Genomic DNA, 18,447 nt, shown 5'->3' with positions numbered 1-18,447 from the left:
GAGGTAGTATTCAGTACTATTGCCCTCCCACTCTGCCCCCAATTCAAAATCCTAAGCACCGCTCCCATCTACTCCTGATCTGGGAGCCAGAGGAGCAGGACATGCACTCTGTATTCCTTGAATCCGGGATCAAGCATGGCCCAGGCAAAGTTAAAAAAAATGAAAACAAAAACAAACAGATCTAGCTTTCTCCTCCATCACCTGGATTCCCAAAACCTTTGATCCACTCCTGGCTCCTCAAGTTCTCAGAGTGAGAGCAATGTAGGGAGGACAGTTGAACTCAGTTGCCCCACCCCTAATTACCTCCCCACCCCCATATCTGCCTTTCCCAACTATCCAGCTCTTTTCCCAACCCACTGTATCTTGAAAGTCCAGAGGAAGCAGGAAGACTGAATAGTTGGGGGTGTCACACAGGAAGGTTGGGGAAATGCAAAAGATTAGGCCTAGTCCTCACAACTTTCTCTGAGTCCCCTCAGCAGACACCACACCATTTATCATTCTTCTCTTCCCCATTTCCTGTCTCTCCCCCACTAGATCGCACATAGTGCACTGGGACTTGAAAGGACTGGGAGGGGAGTCCCACTGGGTTGTGGAAATTGGCCTGGGCCTCTCTCAGCTCCAACCTGTCCAACCCTCAAACTATTCAGCCCCCTCCCCTGACATCCCTTGGCTCCAAGGACCAAGGTTGGTTGAACTGTCAGGAATAGGGTGAGAGAATGGACAAATGGACAGGAGCTGGGACAGATTAGGTCTGATCTCCCTGTCTGTGACCTTGCTATGCAGAGAAAAAAAATAAAATAAAAAATACCAAAATTCAGAGCAATGGGGGAATGGTGGGAATGGGCAGAGCAGGAGTGTTTAGGGAACCAGAAAGGTAGGGTTGAATTTCTAAAAATGGCCCCTCAGAAATTACCACTCTCTCTAGTAAAAACAATGATGTCTGCTAACTGTGACCTTGACAGTTGTCTGCAACAAAGGGTCTCAGGTCAGGGACAAAGTAACTCCCAGTGGTCTCAGCTCTGTTACATATGGAGAAGAGGTTTACCCAAACATAATGGCCAAGCACATACATGTGTGAGAGGGGGGAACAGAACAAGGACAAAGTTGAGTGGGACATTTGGGAAAGAGAAAGGATATATGAAATAGAAAAAAATGGTGCCAGAAAGTAAGAATGACCAACAGACTGGGCATTTGATTGCTCATTACCACAAGCCCTCAGCCACTGCAAATGAAAAGGTCCTTTTCTTTCAAGAAGCTCAAATCTTCCCTCATAATGTATTATCAAATTAATGTAGCAGCTCTGTATAATAATCAATGGTATTTATTGAGCACTAACTGTATACAGAACACTGTATTAAACATTTAGGAACATACAACAGAGGTGGTAGACAGAATGTGATAAGTGGTCAGGTATTATCCTAATTTACAAAAGGGTAAATTGAGATCCAGAGTTGTCATTACAACAGGTCCTCTGCTAAGTGGGGCAGGGCGGGGGAAAAGGTAGGACACTGAGGAGATCCTGTCTGCTGCTTACCAAACATTGAGATTTCTGCCTTATTTTTATCCTGTCCAATGAAATGGGTGTTAGTAACTAATGTACATTATTGACACTTGACAATTTTCCTTGAATGAGAAATGGGGTTTGTGGACACAAGACATTGAGCATGAGCGTGTGCACTTGCTGATGGTCCCAGGCATCTCCCTTCTCTCCCACATTCCACCATGAGCTTTCCTGGCCTCTGTAGAGTAGAGGGTCAAGAATGAAAGACTGGGAAAGCCTGAAATGCTCCCTCTCAATCAGGGCAAAAGACAAATATCAGGTTTCTTGGGTTGGAATCAGAAGCTGGAGCAATGCAAACTCTCCTTCTGACAATGTATTCAATCTACATAACCCAGACCTCACATGGAAATAGGCCATGGAGGAGCCAGGACTGAAAATGGGTATTTCTTCTCAAAAATTCAGCTAGAATATACAGCCTATGTGTCTTATTGAAGGTTATAGTTTATGGAAAAGCTGGAATTAAACTTCAAATTTTATGACTTACAGCCCTAATCAAATCAAACAATGGTACTTATTTAGCACTTACTGTGTGCAGAGCACTAGACTAAGTATTTTGGAAAGTGCAATAAAATAGAGTTGCCAGATGTGATCCCTGCCCACAAAGAGCTTATAGTCTACAGGGGAAGACAGATATTTAAATAAGTTACAGAGAGGGGAGATAAAGTACAAGCATATATATGTAAGTGCTGTGGGGTTGGAGGTAAGTACCAAAGTGTTTAAAGGGTAATAATAATTTTAATTATGGTATGATTAGACTGTGAGCCCATCATTGGGCAGGGATTATCTCTATCTGTTGCCAAATTATACATTCCAAGCACTTAGTACAGTGCTCTGCACATAGTAAGCACTCAATAAATACTATAGTGCTTACTATGTGCCAGGCACTGTACTAAGCAGTGGTACACACCCAAGTGCAGAGTCACTGCAGAGGAGGGGAGGTAGGGGAAATGAGGGCTTAATCAGGGAAGGCCTCTTAGAGGAGGTGTGATTTTAGGAAGTTTTTGAATAATGATAATCATCATAATAATAATGGTATTTGTTAAGCACTTACTTTATGTCAAGCACTGTTCTAAACACTGAGGTAGTTACAAGTCAGTCAGGTTGGACACAGTCGCTGTTCCACATGGGGCTCACAGTCTAAGTAGGAGGCAATTGGATTCACATGCTCTTTCCCTTAGGCCACCCTGTTTTGAAGGAGGGGAGAATGGTGGATTGTCTGATGTGAAATGGGAGAGAGTTCCAGGCCATAAGGAGGACTTGGGCAAGGGGTCAGTGGCAGGATGGAGGTGCAAGGAGTAGGTAGGCATTCAAGGAGTGTATAGATTGGATTCGAGTAGGAGATCAGCAAGGTAAGGTAGGAGGGAGGCAGCTGATTGAGTGATTTAAAGCTGATGGTAAGGAGTTTCTGTTTGATGTGGAAGTGGATGGGCAACAACTGGAAGCTCTTGAGTGGAGAGCTATGGCTCAGAAGGATTTTCAGAAAAATGAACTGGGCCTCAGAGTGAAGTATGAACTGGAGAGAGGAGAGACAGGAGGCAGGGAGGTTGGCAGTGAGGCTGATGCAATAGTACGGCAGGAAGTAAGGGTTGGATCATAATGATAGCAGTTTGGATAGAGAGGAAAGGAAAGTCCTCTACTTTCCTCACTGGACTAGGCTGTCTACGCTTCTAATTTTGAAAAAATGTCCATGAAAATGAATCATCTCTTGGCAATTCATCAGATCAAAACAAGTGAGCTACCTCAGCCAAATGAAACAAAATGATCTTATCAGTTGGAATGACAACTGAAAAAAATACAACAAAATATTAGAAGGATTATGCTCCTTGAAAGCAGGGATCAGGTCTACTAACAACAGTATAGTATAATGCACTAACTGGATTTTTTTTTAATTGGTATGTGTTAAGTGCTTACTATGTGCCAGGCACTGAACTAAGCACTGGGGTAGATACAAAATAATCAGGTTGGACACAGTCTCTATCCTACATGGGTTTACAGTCCTAATCCCTATTTTACAGATGAGGGAACTGAGGCACAGAGAATTAAAATGACTTGCCCAAGGTCAAACAGTCGATAAGGGCTGAGTTGGGATTAGAACCCAGATCCTTCTAACTTCCAGACCCCTGGTCTATCCACTAGACCATGCTGCTTCTCAGCATGGCCTAGTGGATAACTGATAATTATGGTTGTATCAGTTATCCCATCCTGACCATAGTGATTCAAATTTATTTTAAGATTGCCTTTTCTGCATAAAATATCAGTAAGGGTTGATTAACCTACTCTCCATTTTCCTTAGTGGATCAATGTTCAAAGCTCTGGATGGCAAAGCAAAGAGTTGTATTTTTCAAAATGAATTAGAAAGATATTACCTTCTTTTTACTCACTATTGCCAGGTGGACCTATTTACTCACTGATGAAGTTGCACATTTTTTTCAGCATTCTCTCTGTACACTGGTTGCTTGCTTTAAATTCACAGCAAATATGTAGGACAAGGGTGAATAAAAGGAGCTTTAAGCAAACAGTAATGGAGGAGGAGTAATGGAGGTCCTGCTTTCACTTAAAAACCCAATGAAGTGCAGTAGGAAATGAGCTGGCTCATCCCAAAGAAGGTTTGGGGATTACCTTTTTCCCTATTTACTTCCTAAACTCATTTACCATCTTGTAAGACAGCCCGAGATGTTCCAATGTTGAGGGAGGTAAGTGAATTGGCTCTTCTCCCAGAAGTTAAGGATATCATCTCTGCAGTTCTGAGCATCTGGTCTAGGAAGCAAACACATTGGCTTCAATTATCCAGATGTTTCATTACAAAAAATTGCTTTCATTGGGAATATCTAGATAATTGACTAGGATGGGAAGGACACAAGTGACTTCGGCCTGCCTCCCACAGAATAGCCATGCTGCCTCACTGGTAATCTATGTCAGGCCCTTGCTCTTGTCCTACTTTACGGCAGCAGAAAGGACTCAAGCAGAAGCAGCACATGGCCTCCATAAAATAAGCACTTAGTACAGTGCTCTGTACATAGTAAGTGCTCAACAAATATGATTGAATGAATGAATAAAATATAGAATATTGGGAAGGCTGTGGCAGTTACAGTAGCTGTAACTGTTGGACTGAGCCTGAGGTGTCAAATGCCACACCTGTAGCCACCATACCCTACTGGCGGTTTCTATTTTCTGTATTTATCTTTTACATTGTTTCAGTATTTTATTGCTTCATTTCTCTGTGGAAGAAGCATGGCCTAGTGAGAAGAGCTCAGGCATGGGACTCAGACAATCTGGGTTCTAATCCTGGCTCCTCCACTTGCCTGTTGTGTAACCTTGGGCAAGTCACTTCACTTCTCTGGGCCTCAGTTTCCTCATCTGTCAAAAGGGTATTCAATACCTGTTCTCTCTCCAACTTAGACTGTGAGCCCCATGTGGGACAGGGACTGTGTCTATTTTTTTTTAATGATATTAGCTAAATGCTTACTATGTGCCAGGCCTGATGATCTTATATCTACCCCGATTGCTTAGTACAGTGCTTGGCACATAATAAACACTTATATACCACAATTATTATTGTTATTCTCCACTTGTGAATACCACCAATCTCCTTTCCCCACTTTATTCTTAGATTTTGAGTCCCTTGAGAGCTACCTGTGTATTCCTTTTCCAGCAAGTGCTTAATAAATACTATTTACTCCTACTACAAAAATCCAGGACTGGCCCAGAGAGGCTGGGTTGTATGGTTGTATGTATATCTGTGCATTATTTATGAAAAATTAGACAACAAAACTTTTCAAATATAAATTTTCTCTAGTTCAGAATATTTTAAGTTATGAGGATTTAGCTTATTTGGCACTGCAAAACAAAATATTGCAAAAAAAAAGATGATGGATGTTCTCTGTGTCTTGCAGGCCCTAATGTTCTGTCTTTGCCCCGAGATACAATAAACCAAATAAGATAGTAATTCATTTGTCAATCTATTTTTTATTTCTGATTCTCTAACTCAAATGTCATAAGTACCATCACATCTTGTACTCTGCAGCTACTAAACAACTTGAAGTTATGATGTTCATAAAGTAAATGACATTCTTTCAGCTCCAAACACAATTTGAAAGTGTCCAAGAAACGTTATTTTAAAGTACAAGAATAAGATCACCTGTTGCATGCCAATACTTTATTAACTGTGAAAGATAGAAACACTGAAAAAATATGTTATGATTATTTATCTTAATTGGTAATGTCCCAACCATCAGCTAAAACATGAAATCCAATATTTAACATGTATTATATATAATCTTAACATGATGTTTCAGAATTTGGCATTATAAGAATAACTGAGCCTGGGTATTTTAGAAGATATAAAAGTATTGAATAGTAAATTAGACTGTCTATTGAGCAGGGAAATTGGCAGGTATATGAATTGGAAAAAACCAAAACATACAAATATGAATACACTATAAATGTAAAAATAAAAATGTGTGAATTGGAATCTTGGCAGCTAGTGAGAATTTCAATATGATTGGCACCTTTAAGATGATATTAATTTCCTGTTAAAAGGTTTAGCTAACAATGTAATTGCTTGGTATATAGACAGTAACAGTATGCTACTTGTGGACCACAAAATGAATGACCATTTAAGTTCTCAGTGTCTAAAGATGGGATTTTCAATCTTTTTGAACTAATCCTCTTGGCCTCAGGTAGTTCCCTCTCTCTTCTCTCCTCCAACCCAACCCCATTTTCAAACACGTCTACAAAAGATGTACATAGGCTCATAGCAGGAGTACCAATATCCAAACAATTATAATGTTAATTTCAAAGTTTGTAGGAGTGCCAAATCTAGAAAAAAAATCTGACAAATTAAATGGAAGTGATCTACTTTTACTTAGTGAATGCTACAGGCACTATCTTGGGATCATGAATCAAATGAAAAAAAACATCCTGGATGCACCCAAAATCTTCCCAGTGGCACCTCACTGACAATATCATAGTGTAGCAGAGGGACCTGAAGGATGTACAGATCATGGTGTCTATTCTTGAGAGAGAATACTGGACTGTACAGCCTCTGATGTGCTCCTGTATACAAACATTGAATCAAAAAAGTGACCTCTAAAATGCCAAGATAACTTGATGCTAGAGTCTTGGAGAACCAAGATAAATGTCAGGCAGCCTGCAACAACCAAGAACTCCAACCACAGTTTCTAACAAAACAGCAAATGAATATTTCTCATGATATTGTCTACCAGGGAGCATAAAAATACTGGGCATGGTTATTACAATGACCAAGACTGGTTCACTGAAAGTGTCTCAGAGACTAAAAGAGTCATGCATTCATTCAGTAGTATTTATTGAACACTTATTATGTGTAGAGCACTGTACTAAGCGCTTGGAATGTACAATTCGGCAACAGATAGAGACAATCCCTGCCCGATGACAGGCTCACAGTCTAATCAGGGGAGACAGATGGCAGAGCAAAACAGAATGAAACAAAAACAAGACAACATTATCACGATAAATAGAATAAGGGGGATGTACACCTCATTAACAAAATAAATAGGGTAATAAAAAATATATACAAATGAGCACAGTGCTGAGGGGAGGGGAGTGGGGAGAGGGAGGAGCAGAGGAAAAGGGGGCTTAGCTGAGGGAAGGTGAAGGGTGAAGGGAGAGGAGCAGAGGGAGCAGAGGGAAAAGGGGGTAACTCAGTCTGGGAAAGCCAGAGTTAGTTTGTCGGAGGTGAGGAGGGAGGGCATTCCAGGACAGCGGTAGGACGTGGGCTAGGGGTTGACGGTGGGATAGGCGTGAACGAGGGACAGTGAGGAGATGAGCAGAAGAAGAGTGGAGCGTACGGGGTGGGCAGTAGAAAGAGAGAAGGGAGGTGAGGTAGGAGGAGGCAAGGTGATGGAGAGCCTTGAAGCCAAGAGTGAGGAATTTTTGTTTGGTGCAGAGGTTGATAGGCAGCCATTGGAGGTTTTTAAGAAGGGGAGCGACATGCCCAGAGCATTTCTGTAGAAAGATGATCTGGGCAGCGGAATGAAGAATAGACTGGAGTGGGGAGAGACAGGAGGACGGGAGCCCAGAGAGAAGGCTGACACAATAATGCAGCCGGGATATTACGAGAGGTTGTACCAGCACGATAGCTATTTGGACGGAGAGGAAAGGGCAGAACTTGGCGATATTGTAGAGGTGAGACCAGCAGGCGTTGGTGAAAGATAATTACTTTGCAGCAAAACAATTACTCTGGCAGTGGTCCCTGTGGTTGCCTGGCTGTGGGTACATCCTGAACTGTGCCTTAGGCTTTCTTTGATTGCATCTTGGGGAGTTTGACTTGATGTTTTTTTCACTACACTACTGAAAACCCCACTCTCTAGTCTCTTCTTCTTTATGACTGAGGAGAGTCCTCAGAGTCCAGATAGATTTGAAGCCACACTGGAGGATGAGACAAGGGACTGGATAAATTCAATTGAATGAATACCTGGGTATTGGTATTAGAATATGCTGCCAATCCTCCAGAAACTCTTTCAATTGAATGCATTAGAAGATCATACAAATTGCTAGAGACAGTCATTCAAGAGTTGCCATATACCAATGATTGTGTTGTAAAGACATACACTCAAGAATATATGTCAATGATTGTGAACCATTTTGCCAAGTCAATCCTATGCTACAAACTAAAGAAAAGTCAGAAAAAAATGAGAGTATTAGCAACAGAGAAAACCTTCACACCACCCAGGATCCTCATTGGTCAGAAAGAACTCAGTGTCATAGCAGAATTATTACGTAGGCAGAAAACTGTCCAGTGATGCAATTCTAGACAAGGAAATAGAAAATCAAATTAAGAAAGCATCCATATCTTTTTGGAGACTGTCACATAGCTTGCAAACATGACATCAGACCAAACTGAAGGTCTAACAGAGCTGTACTGCTATCCAATCTTCTCTACAGTTGGTAGATTGAAACCCACCCCCAAAACCACATCCAACTCCTGAAATGATTCCACCAGTGAGACTTATGGACTGTACTCAAAGCAAGAGACAAGATAGATCTCAAATAACAAATCCTGGAACAGCCAGCCCCTTAACATTGAAGCTATGTTCATATTAACCCAACTTTGGTGGGCCATATAAAGGATTTCCCTCATCTGTCTGCTGTCACTCCCCAAAAGTGCATTATAGTACTCCCAAGAGTATGTATAGCCCCCAGTTGTAAGCTGCTCTAGAGAACTGAGGATATATCTATACAGCCAAACTTAAGTGGAGATTTATTTATCTTGTGCATGTCAAGTTGCATAATCAACCAAATGAAATAATTCAATACCAAAAACCCCCCACTTTCCAGCATGACATACCTATAATCATTATCTACAAGAACTGAAAAAAAACACCCCACTGTATACAGTGAATTTTGATAATGAGATCCGGTGCCATAATAATTATGGCCTTTAGTAACTGGTGGGTAGATACAAACAAAGGTTGAGTTTGGACACAGTCACACATTCTTATTTTACAAATGAGGAAACTGAGACCCTAAGAGGTTAAGTGACTTGTCCTAGGTCACACGATAAGCCAGTGATGGAGTCAGGACTTGAACCCATGTCTCCTGACTCCCAGTCCCATGCTCTTTACACTAGGCCCACTCCAGGTTATTGAGTGGATGAGGTGGGGTGGAGCAGGTAGTCTGTAGACTTTAAGAAGAAAAGGAAGGTGGGGCTTGGGAGATAATCAGGAATGTCCATAAGGATATTGAAGTTTCTGAGGATCTAAGCAGAGGAGAATGAGAGAGGGAAATAGAGAAAGATGTCAACAATGCTCTGAAAATTTAAAATTTTTCTATTTATTGCTATTATTTTTGTCTGTCTCCCCCGATAGACTGTAAGCCCGTAAATGAGCAGGGACTGTCTATCTGTTGCCGATTTGTACATTCCAAGCGCTTAGTACAGTGCTCTGCACATAGTAAGTGCTCAGTAAATACTATTGAATGAATGAATGAATCACCACTATCACCATCATCTGCAGTTTACTTTTTTGTCAGACTGTCAGTTACAGTACTTGGCTTATAATAATAATTAGGGCATTTAAGTGCTTACTATGTGCCAGGCACTGTACTAAGTGCTGGGGTGGGTACAAGAAAATTGGATTAGACACAGTCCCTGTCCCACATAGAGCTCACTGTCTCAATCCCCGATTTACAGATGAGGTAACAGGCACAGAGAAGTCAAGTGATTTGCCCAAGGCCACACAGCAGACAAGTGGCAGTCAGGATTAGAACCCATAACCTTCTGACTTCCAGGCCTGTGCTCTATCCACTATGCCATGCTGCTAATATCTGTGCCCTTTCCCAAGGCAAATCAACTCCAGAGTAAGGAATAATTATTGACTGTTTCAAGGGTTCAAGATGATAACATACAAGCATTGATAATTGCCATGAAGTAAAGGCAAAACTACTGCAAAATTTTGTCTTGGGACTTCTTAAATAGGAAGATAATTGCTTTAGTCTCAGATCACTGTTTGTTCATTGAAATCCTTGTTTTCAAGTTTTTAATTGTTGTTTAACCAAAAACTCCTAAAGATTTTGGAGAATTTATTCCCTTTTCACTACTCATGACATGTGCCCAAATCAATGGGGAGTTGCATTATCATAGCTCGAAGTACAGTTTGGACTGCTGCATTTCAATGATACTTTACTGAATATTTTCATATGAGCAACAGAAATCAAGCTTTTATAATGAAAGGCATTGGCTTTTGATTTTTTTAATGGCATTTGCTAAGCATTTATTATGTGTCAAACACTGTTCTAAGCACTGGGTAGATACAAGTGAATTAGTTTGGACACAGTCCCTGTCCCACATGGGGCTTACAATCTAAGTAGAAGAGAGAACAGGAGAAGTGAAGCACAGAGAGGTTAAGTGACTTGCTCAAGGTCACACAGCAAGTATTTGGCAGAGTCAGAATTAGAATCCAGGTCCTCTGACTCCCAGGCCCATGGTCTAGACCATACTGCTTAAAAGCTCTTAGTGGTACTGCCCAATAATAAAAAACCTGAGAAAGTAGTAAGAAGGGGGCTAAGGGGGAAAGGAGGGTAGGTTGGAAGAGCAGAAGTCGCTTTACTGATGCTGCCACATTGCTCTCCGTGAAGCTCCATTAACTCAGAGTCAGTTAGAGAGGTGCAATGGAGGAGAGGAGTGTGACCTAGTGGAAAGGGCATAAAGCTGGGAGTCCAGAGACCTGGTTCTAGTCCCAATATGCCACTGATCAGCTGTGTGACCTTGGGCAGCAACCTTTCTGTGCCCAGAAGCAGCATGGCCTAGAGGAAGTCAGAGGCCCTGGGTTCTAATGCTGACTCTCTGTCCTTAACCTGCTGTGTGACCTTGGGCAAGTAACAACCTTTCTGTGTCTCAGTTCCCTCACCAGCAGAATGGAGATTCCTACTTGTTCTCTCTCCTACCTGGACTGCAAACCTCCCGCTTACCTTATATTTACCCCAGGGCTTATTACAGTGCTTGGTACATACTAAGTGCTCAACAAATACCACAATTATTATTATTATATTTTAGATGCCTTATCTGTAAAATGGGGATAAGGTACCTGCTCTCCCTACCTCAGACTGTGAGGTGTGTGGGACAGGGACTAGGTCTAATCTAATTATTTTGTATCTACCTCAGCAGATAGCACAGTGCTTGAAACAGAGTAAGAGTTTAATATAATAATATGGTATTATGGTAATAATAAAAGGTATTTCCATGGGCTGCTCAGAGGCACCAGTTGTTGACATGGCCCACCTGACCCAGATGAGCACCAACGTACTGGAACCAGTATCCCTCTGGGCTACTCCAGCCCTGCATCTACCTAATGGTATTGGTGAATGAGTCACACAGCTAAACCAACATAGGCAGAACCTGATGTCCCACCTCTGATCTGGACCCAGGAACTCAGTATTGGTATGTCTGCCTGAGTGACAGAATACTTCAGGCTTTTTCACTCCACCTCTCCCAGTTCTGTCCTCTCTCCTAGTGTCAGCCTGAGCAGCTTCAAGGCAGCCCCCATTGTTCAAGAAAGCCAGTGGTGAGCTGTTGAAGGGAGAAAGAGGTTACCAATATCTCCGAGGAATCAGGATTAAGCACAACACTGCCCAGATTAATAAAGAGGCACCTATCAGGAACACAACCCATGGAAAATCCCACACTATCTTTTTTTCCCAACCCTACAGGGATGAATTCTAACAAAAAATACTAATTGCTAAACTCTGGGTAATGAATTAAGTGTAATAAATAACTTTTTTTTTCAGCCTGGTGATACCACATTCAGACATAAACAGTATCATTTTTACTGCATCAGTCCCACCCTTAAATACTGGGAAACAGCATCGTCTAGAGGAAAGATCACAGGTCTGGGAATTAGAGGACCTGGGTTCTAATCCCAGCTCCACCATTTGCCTGCTGGGTGACCTTAGGCAAGTCACTTGACTTCTCTGTTTCCTCATCTGTGAAATGGGTATCAACTTCTGTGTGTCTCTTATTTAGACAGTGAGCCCAATGAGGGAAAGGGACTGTGTCCAACCTGATTATCTGGAATCTACACCTTCCCTTAATACAGTTCTGGACATATAGTAAATGCTTAACACAAACCACCTTTATTATTATAGCAGCAGCATTTGAGTGCCTGCTGTCATTCAACATAAGTAAAATATATAGGCCTTGCTCTTGAGGAGTTTATAATCTAGTGGAGAAAGCAGCAGGCATAAATTGCCACATATATAATAGGTAAAAGAGTAAGAGAACAGATATAAATGATTGGGAATTTTCCAGTTAAATCAGGGACTGATAGTCACCCTATAAATAAGGCATATGAAAACTGTAGGGAGAAAAACCTCTCTGGTGAGAAAATTTCCAGTGTTCATCATACCCAGTCATTTCTAATTGATAAACCAAGACTAGACTATAGAAAGATAAAATATGAAAGTGAGAGAAACAGAGTTTGTAATAAAGTTCCTTGATCTTAGAAGAAAGTTGGATAATTCTCATTTAAGCCAGAGGGGAAATCCGGATTCAAACTTTGGAACTGTCACATTAAAGATAGTTTTAGGCATATAGTGAACTTCACTGGCAGCAGATAATGCTTTCCTTGAGTTGACTTATGTCTTAAAATAATCTTTGATACACAGGTCTCTTGTCAGTGGGACAGGTCAAGCATGCCTAATTTTAACTCAGTGTAGTTATTCAATTTTTTCCTTCTATGAGGGCATAATGATTTTAAAATAAGATATAAACAATAAAACTAGATCAAGGATCAATATCCAGAATTTTCAGCCAATTATCTCTCACCTTTTCAGTATTAGAAGTAAAATAATTAATCTTTCCAAAATGAATAACTTCAACTATATGCCCCACTTTTCTCTAACCCTCTAAACTGTGAGCTCACTGTGGGCAGTGACTCTGTCATATTGTTGTGCTGTACTCTCCCACCCAAGGACTTAGTACAGTGCTCTGCCCATAGTAAGCTCTCAATAAATACAATTGACCCAACTGGGTAATGCAATTACTCAATCATGGATTTTTTGCAATTTCCCAAATCAAGGAAAACTCAGACTGTAGCACTCACCAATTCAGATGCTCGGTACATATGTCTAAACTGCTTCTTCCCATCCAAACATGTTCATGTTATGGGATGACTGCTCCCCAATTCCATAACATGGCAGAACTGAGTACAAATAGAAAGCCATGTGGTATAAAACTCTTTAACTCTACTAACGCAAAAATCTTCAGGAGGTGAGAAGTATTATGGTTCAATTCATTCAGCAACCTGTTTGGAAAAGTGCTAAATAGTTCTTAAAACTCTTTTAAAATACTAGAAAATCTTCCCATTCTGACCTGACTAGTCCTCCTGAATTTAGTGATTTGGGAAAACAGATATTCTTACAGAACACAGAAAGAGAACACTAAACAGGGGACACCCAACAAGACAGATGTAGGGTCAGAAGAGATAGAGAAGGGGTTGGGAGGGGAAAGAAAGAGAAAAAAAGAAAAACAACAAAGAGACAGAGGAAGAAAAAAGGAGGAAAACAAAAAGACAGAAGCTCCAAGCTGGGCTTCTGATGAACAGGGCATGAAAATTATTTCCACCTGCTTAGGGGTAGGATTTATTACTTTCTTGGCCATGAACAGCTGTGATTCAGATACTATTTTAGAGCCGGTGTCTGGACTTTTGAGAGTAACACTGATCCTAACCTTGGCAACAAGCAGCTAACAAAGCAGGCTTGGTATTAATTTGTTACAGAAAGTGGTGTAAAACAAAGCCAGCAAGTTAATTTAAGATTCTATCTAGTAGTTTTATTTAATCTAACCAGACAAACTCTAAGTAGTCACTTTAATGAGAAGATGAAGGTCACATTAAGCCTTTATATGTGTAGATCTGCTGTAGATACACATATATATACATATATACATATATATAAATATATAGCAGAGTTATAATGAATGCCTAACTTCAACTGTATTCCCACTCTCTTATAACTCTCTAGACTGTGAGCTTGTTGTGGGTAGGGAATCTGTATGTTATATTGTTGTGGGCTTCTGGCCCTCAGATATTATTATTGTTATTTTTTGTTAAGTGTTTACTATGAGTCAAGCACTGGGGTACATAAAAGTTAATCACATTGGACAGTCTAAGTATGAAGGAAAATAGGAATTTAACTCCCAATTTACAGTTGAGGAAACTGAGACACAGAGAAATTAAGTGATTTGCTTAAGGTCATACAGCAGGCACTGGCAAAACGGGGATTAGAATTCAGGCCCTCTGACTTCCAGGCCTATGCTCATGCTTGTTCTCATGGCCTAATGACTCCTACAAGTAAGGATGGTGAAACTGAGGGAGACAGGTTTATTTATAAGACTTTTAGCAACATTGAATGGCTGTCCATCTCTCCTAGAGTAGCTTTCAGGTTGCTGAGGAGAAAGATAACTTGCTGGCAGAGTCTAGTTGTAACAATGTTCCGGGTCCTTACTAGATGTGGAACTGAGGTCAAGGGAGTGAAGGGGAACTAGGAAACTTGTTTATAATGGTAGTTAAGTGGTTACTGTGTGTGAAGCACTGTTGACACTTCCAGCTGTCATTAGGGTTAAACACAGCCTCTGACCCTCAGCGGGCTCACAGTCTAATTATGAGAGAATATCCATTTTACAAATGAAGAAACTTCTCTTTGCTTCAGTTAAGTGACTAGCTCAAGATCACACAGCAAGCAATTGGCAGAGCCAGAATTAGAACCCAGATCTTTTGACTCCAGGCCCTTACTTTTTCCTTTAGGTCAATAAAGCTTCTCAAAACTAATTTTTGAGGTACCTACTGTCTGGGAGCAACATTTCCTATAAGTCAGAGACTAGATTTCTCAGAACTATCTGGGACCAGATAGCCAGTTAACAAACTAGGTAACTCTGAAGAGGGAAGCCTGGCTGATTTGCTTCCTGCCAGCTAGGTAGGGCTGAATTAACGCAGGGGCTTTAGGGCCTATAACCCAGATCTGTGGGTACATGTCCTATCCAGTAAGCACTCAATAAACATGATTGATTGATGTCCTGGTTTGACTACTACATCAGCCTCTTTGCTGATCTCTCTGCCTTCAATCTCTCCTCATTCCAGCCTGTACTTCACTCTGTGGCCCAGATTATTTTCTAAAATGTCATTCTGCATTTTCTAAATTGTCTCCTCAAAAACCTCTAATGGTTTCCAGTTCTTCTCTGCATCAACCAGATCATTGGATTTAAGGCATTCAATCAGCCCTCTTCCATCTATTTATCCACTCTTTTCTTGAATTCACCTCAACTCACTCTGTTTCTCTACACTTCCTCATTCTCAACTCTACAGCTGCGGACCTCTTGCTCACAGCCTCCCACTTTCCTGGAACTCCCTCTCCTTTCATATCTGACAGACCACGTTTCTCCCCATCTTCAAAGTCCTTCTGAAATGACATCTCCTTCAAGAGACCTCCCCAGATAAATTTCTAATCTTTCTCAATATATATTAAACAACTTTCATTCATTCATTCAATAGTATTTATTGAGCACTTAGTATGTGCAGGGGACTGTACTAAGCTCTTGGAATGTACAATCCGGCAACAGATAGAGACAATCTCTGCCCAATGATGGGCTCACAGTCTAAACAGGGGAGACAGCCAGCAAAGCAAAACAGAACAAAACCAAAACAAGACAACATCATCAAGATAAATACAATCAAGGCGATATACACCTTATTAACAAAATAAATAGGGTAATAATATATACAAATTAGCACCATGCTGAAGGGAGGGGAAGGGGGAGTTCAGTCTGGGAAGGCCTCCTGGAGGAGGTGAGCTCTCAGTAGGGCTTTGAAGAGGGGAAGAGAGTTGGTTTGGCGGAGGTGAGGAGGGAGGGCATTCCAGGACAGCGGTAGGACGTGGGCCAGGGGTCGACAGTGGGATAGGTGTGAACGAGGGACAGTGAGGAGGTGAGCGGCAGAGGAGTGGAGTGTACGGAGTAAGGAGTTTTTGTTTCATGCGAAGGTTGATAGGCAACCACTGGAGGTTTTTGAGGAGGAGAGGGACATGCCCAGAGCGTTTCTGCAGAAACATGATCCGGGCAGCGGAATGAAGAATAGACTGGAGTGGGGAGAGACAGGAGGAAGGGGTATCCGAGAGGAGGCTGACACAATAATCCAGTCAGGATATTATGAGAGCTTGTACCAGAACGATAGCAGTTTGGATGGAGAGGAAGTGGTGGATCTTGGCGATATTGTGAAGGTGAGACCGGCAGGTGTTGGTGACAGATTGGATGTGGGGGGTGAATGAGAGAGCTGAGTCAAGGACGACACCAAGGTTGCGGGCCTGTGAGACAGGAAGGATGGTAGTGCCGTCCAAAGTGACAGGGAAGTCAGGGAGAGGAAAGGGTTTGGGAGGGAAGATAAGGAGCTCAGTTTTAGATACGTTGAGTTTTAGTTGGTGGGCAGACATCCAGGTGGAGACATCCTGGAGGCAGGAGGAGATACAAGCCTGAAGGGAGCGGGAGAGAACAGGGGCAGAGATGTAGATTTGGGTGTCATCTGCATAGAGATGATAGTTGAAGCCATGGGAGCGAATGAGTTCACCAAGGGAATGAGTGTAGATGGAGAACAGAAGAGGACCAAGAACTGACCCTTGAGGAACCCCTACAGTTGGTGGATGGGAGGAAGAGGAGGAGTCCGTGGAGGAGACCGAGAATGAACGGCCAGAAAGATAAGAGGAGAACCAGGAGAGGACAGAGTCCATGAAGCCAAGGTGAGATAAAGTGTGGAGGAGAAGGGGATGGTTGACAGTGTCAGAGGCAGCTGAGAGGTCGAGGAGGATTAGAATAGAGTAGGCACCATTGGATTTGGCAAGAAGGAGGTCATGGGTGACCTTTGAGAGGGCAGTTTCGGTGGAGTAGAGGGGACGGAAGCCCGATTGGAGGGGGTCCAGGAGAGAGTTGGAGTTGAGGAATTCAAGGCAGCGAGTGTAGACGGCATTCTACAACAACTGCCACTTCAGCACTTTTGTACCACCCAAGCTCCTATGTACTTCTAACTTCCTGTAGCACTTAACACTGGTAGCAACCTGGATTTCAAACAAACAGTGGCATCTGAAGCTTTAACTATGAACCCTGAAAATGTTTAGGATTTGTGTTGAAGTGAGATGACCTGTCTTAGACCATACTGGATAATAGCCAAATAGGACTGGAACATTTGGCCCACATGATAAGATTTGGAGGAAAAATGATCACACTAGGGTGTTGTCAATCAGTCATATTTAATAAGTGCTTACTGTGTGCAGAGCACTGTCCTATGTGTTTGGGATAGTACCTACAGAGTTGGTAGAAACATTCCCTGACCGTGACGGACTTACAGTATAGAGGAAGGAGACAGGCATTAATATAAATAAATTATGGATATGTACATAAGTGCTGTGGAACTGAAGGAGGGGTAAATAAAGGGAGCAAATCAGAGTGAAGCAGAAGGGAGTGGGAAAAGAAAAAATGAGGATTTAGGGAAGGCCTCTTGGAGGAGATGTGTCTCCAACAAGGCTTTAAGGTAGAGAAAGTAATTGTCTGTTGGATATGAAAAGAGAGGGTGTTCCAGGCCAGAGGCAGAATGTGGGCAAAAGGTTGGTGGCAAGATAGACTAGATTGAGGTACAGTGAGTAGGTTGGCATTAGATGAGTCAAGTGTGTGGGCTGGGTTGTAATAGAAGAGCAGTAAGGTAAGGTAGGAGAGGACAAGGTGATTGAGTGTTTTAAAGGTGATGATAAGAAGTTTCTATTCCATGTGGAGGTAGATGGGCAACCACTGGAGGTTCTTGAGGAGTTTGTAGAAAAATGATCCGGGCAATAGAATGAAGTATGGACCACTGATCTTTGGGTGCCAAACCTAGGGAAAGCGAGGAGAGAGCTATTTTCAGCCACGTGGGTCTGGATCACTCAAACTTTCTCCAATTGCACTTCTTAAGTCACTGGGATCCACAGACAGTGGGACTAGAGGTTAGAGATCTGATGATAATTTGCTGCAGGAACAGAAGAGATCTCATTGCGATGGGACTAGAAACCTGGAATTATTATAGATGAACATTGGTGCTGACATATTAGGAAAAGGGAACAGTGAGAGGAAGAAATTGAAATCTCCTTCCTGGACCCAAAAATGAATCTGAATAAAAGGTTAGGGAGTCACCCAGGCAGATAGTTTCTGTTCAGCAACAACCAACCCATATGTATGTGCCAGAGAGGCTGAGGAGAGATGGATTTAGGAAGAGGAAGTTGATGACATTATCAAGGATGGGCTATAAGAGTATTCATTCTAACAGGAACATTTAGGGGAAGAGCTAGGGAGGCTGCATCAACTAGGGAAGGATTGAGGTGGGAATATGCAAAAGAGTGAA

This window comes from Ornithorhynchus anatinus, chromosome X1 (assembly GCF_004115215.2).
Source record: "Ornithorhynchus anatinus isolate Pmale09 chromosome X1, mOrnAna1.pri.v4, whole genome shotgun sequence".
In the NCBI taxonomy this organism is placed as follows: domain Eukaryota; kingdom Metazoa; phylum Chordata; class Mammalia; order Monotremata; family Ornithorhynchidae; genus Ornithorhynchus; species Ornithorhynchus anatinus.
Note: the sequence above shows the minus strand (reverse complement) of the source record.